We start from the raw sequence: 3,756 nt of genomic DNA, 5'->3' as shown, positions 1-3,756 counted from the left end.
TTTGTTTTTCTCTAATATAAAATTATTTCATTAAGTATATCGAATGGCAACAAAAATACTACTCAATTTGTGAAATCAATTTAACAGTAGTATTAGACAACTTTTGCTGATGACATGGAGAAAACCAATACCATGATCTAACAATTATTTTCCATGTTAACATAATAAACGTTCAAATAATGATACATCCATGAGCAAAAAGATGTCAAGCGTCGACGTTTCGGTCCCCGGTGGTTAACAAAATCCATAGGACCATCTTCAGGACCATACGTTGCACATAAATCTAAAACATGAATATATACAAATAAATACAATATTCTCCTTGTACATAAGGTATCGTCTACTTAGCCTAAGGAAACAAGGTTCTCATGTGTACCCTGCGTGTATAGCACAGAGCAGCCACCACCACATAACACCAAAAACTATGTGTATGGCACCAAAACAATACCTTCAGTGTATACATTTAATCTACCACCACCAATGTACAAAAACACCCACAAGACCACATTACTGTGTCTGCTATCTACCAATCAGAAGTTATATACCGAATAGATCCTTACCAAGAGACCTCCAGCCGGAGGTACTATGGTTTGTAAACCCTCTTTAACAATTCTCTTGCGATAGTCTAAAAACGGCAAGAATGACAACAGCTCGTTAACCCTCTCTACACCCACATGACTAGGCAGCATTTACAACAGTCAACTATATTTCACAGCAATTAAAGCCCTTAACCACAGCACTTACTGATGTACTGGAATTGCAGATGTAATGAAAATATCTGTCTCACAAAACGCCTCAGTCATCTAATTCCAGAATGCGCAAATGCAGGAGCTTGCCACGTTATCTGTAAGTTAAGGCATGCACCTCCGTTAATGTTATGAACGGCAAAAAACTTATCTATTAACCAAATCGTTCGTTCCCGGTCCAAGCACTTACTTAATCACGTTTGGAACGCCTCTCAATCGGCTACCCCTTCCAAGCAGTCACAGACCTTCGCTTCCGCATATATACGTGAGCCGCTTGAGGGCGTCACCCGTATCCCGTTTGCGCCATATTGGTAAAGGCAGTAAAGTACATCTCACTTAAGGGCACCCAAAATGAAGCTACCCACGGTGCATAACCTTATAGATGACAATCACTCAGACCAATGCTTAATTTAGAGACAGAAGCACGCTAATGTCTATTTCCAAACCACAGTGTAAACATTAGCACCACCTCTTCGAGCCACTCAATATCCAGATTCACCACTCCAATATGAGTAAAAGATGATATAAAGGATGATATAAACCTGTGGTTGCAGCGGAAAGTTATCCTGTTTAATGTAGCAGAGCCATCAAAGTCTACATCACGTCAGCGTAATCGAGGCGGCCATCTTAGAGCGGAGCCCCGCTCACATATGTCTATAGCGGCGCCTCATAACGCAGCAGTACTCTAAAATGTTTATTAACAGACCATCAGAGTACAAGAACCATCTAGATCAGCCACATCATATGGTTGCTATGGTATGCCACTCAATTAAAGATTTCAAACCCTTTTCTACAGTGTTGCACATCCAGATCCACTTATTTTCTCTTAGGGTAAGTAGACGATCCACATTATGGTAACGTTTGTTATTCCTGATCACATCAATAACAAACCATTGCATTTCATTAGGCAGATGTGATTGTTGATGGTAGTGTTCCACCAAAGGAGCAGTTGTAACATTGCATCTTATACGAGACTGATGCTGTAATATGCGTTTTTTTACTTCTTGTTTTGTTTTGCCTATATACGATAGCATGCATGGACACTGTATACAATAAATGACATTTTTGGTGGTACAATTCGAATGATGAAACAATTTAATATCTCTGTCATTCACCTTACAATTTGTCATTGTTTTTGTAGTAGCACATGCCGCACAATTACCGCAAGGGTAATGACCCTTAACCAGAGGCAACCCCCACTGTGTTTGTATCGTATTTGCTGCTGGCTCCTTGTATGCTTTTACCAGGAAGTCTCTCAAATCCCTCCCTCTTTTAAAAGCAAATCTAGGTTGCGTGAGATGAGGTTCTACCTTCCTAATCAAATGCCAGTTGTTACTGATGATCTTCCTGATCTGGTGTGATTCAGACCCAAACGTGGTTACACATGTCAAAGGCTTAGTACTAGCTCCAGTGACGTTAATGCGAATAAGAATTGTGGAACCAAAAAGTTGCGCAAACAGCGGACAGAGGCGGAATGTTGACGCCCTGCCGGCTGCTGATTACCTCGTTGATTATACTTACTGATGCAACAATAAAAATAAATAAAAAATAAAAAAAAGATAGGGGTTATTGTTGTATATCACCCTCTCCTCAAAAGCTGCCACATACAGGTTAGCTATATCTGGCGCAAAAAGTGTACCCATGGCCACTCCTTGGAGTTGGCCATAAAAATCCGCCCCAAAAATAAAGTAATTCTCACACTGGGCGATTCTTGCACAATCACCTCTCTGCTGTCTTGGGTGTATGCTCTAGTTAGAGGGACGATGGACTATTCCATCCCGGCGTTTTATACGCTTCATAAAATCCATAAGGACAGAGATAAGCCACCCGGGAGACCTATTGTGGTGGGCTGTCAGTCTATTCTCCAACCACTGGCTGAATATGTGGATCATTTCATAAAACCATCCGTCCCTCTAACTAGAGCATACACCCAAGACAGCAGAGACGTGATTGTGAAGCTTGAAGGGCAATCCAGCTAATGATATTCTAGTCACGATGGATATTAACAGCTTATATACAAGCATCCCGCAAGAGGATGCTCTTTCAATCATCAGTGACATCCTTGAAACACGGACACGTCCACATCAGGTCCCTACCAAATTTATTGTGGATTGTGCAAGAATCGCCCTGTGTGAGAATTACTTTATTTTTGGGGCGGATTTTTATGGCCAACTCCAAGGAGTGGCCATGGGTGCACTTTTTGCGCCAGATATAGCTAACCTGTATGTGGCAGCTTTTGAGGAGAGGGTGATATACAACAATAACCCCTATCTTTTTTTTTTTTTTATTTATTTTTATTGTTGCATCAGTAAGTATAATCAACGAGGTAATCAGCAGCCGGCAGGGCGTCAACATTCCGCCTCTGTCCGCTGTTTGCGCAACTTTTTGGTTCCACAATTCTTAGTGTGTCAAGTATATCCACAACATGAACAAATAAACAACCCATCAAAAAGCAGCATACACCCCCTTTCCCGCCCCCCACTCCCCCGGACCAACCTTACATCCTCCCGATCAAGGAGTCCTGCCATCCCTCTCACATAGCATGATTAGTCAATCTTCACATGGCCCACGCTTTTACTTCTGACAGATCCACTGTGTTTCTGGGCCCTCCTGCCCCTCAACTCTCCCTCATTGGCCCCCCTCCAATCCATGATATTGCCTCCATTTTGCCCACACTCTCCGGAACTTTTTGGGGCAGCCTCTGGCTTGATAAGTCACTCTTTCAGCGGCCATATACAAGTCCAGGCCCCTCCTCCACTCCTCTATGTCCGGCATTTCCGCCGCCCCCCAATATTTTGCAATGTCCCTTTTTGCCACCACCAATGCGAGTACTAAGAAGATAAGCAGGGGGCGTGGCAGGTCTAACTCGGTTGTCAAGCCCAATAACGCTAATTTAGGGTCGCGCGTCAGAGCCATTGCCAGGACCTCATCTAGCTCTGTGAATATGTGCCTCCAATATGTTTGTATGATGTCGCATTCCCAAATCGTGTGGAAAAAATCACCTCGTTGG

Source organism: Lissotriton vulgaris, chromosome 1_1, assembly GCF_964263255.1.
Source record: "Lissotriton vulgaris chromosome 1_1, aLisVul1.2, whole genome shotgun sequence".
NCBI classification, from domain to species: Eukaryota; Metazoa; Chordata; class Amphibia; order Caudata; family Salamandridae; genus Lissotriton; species Lissotriton vulgaris.
The sequence above is the reverse complement of the archived record's forward strand: the minus strand, read 5'-3'. Positions refer to the sequence as shown.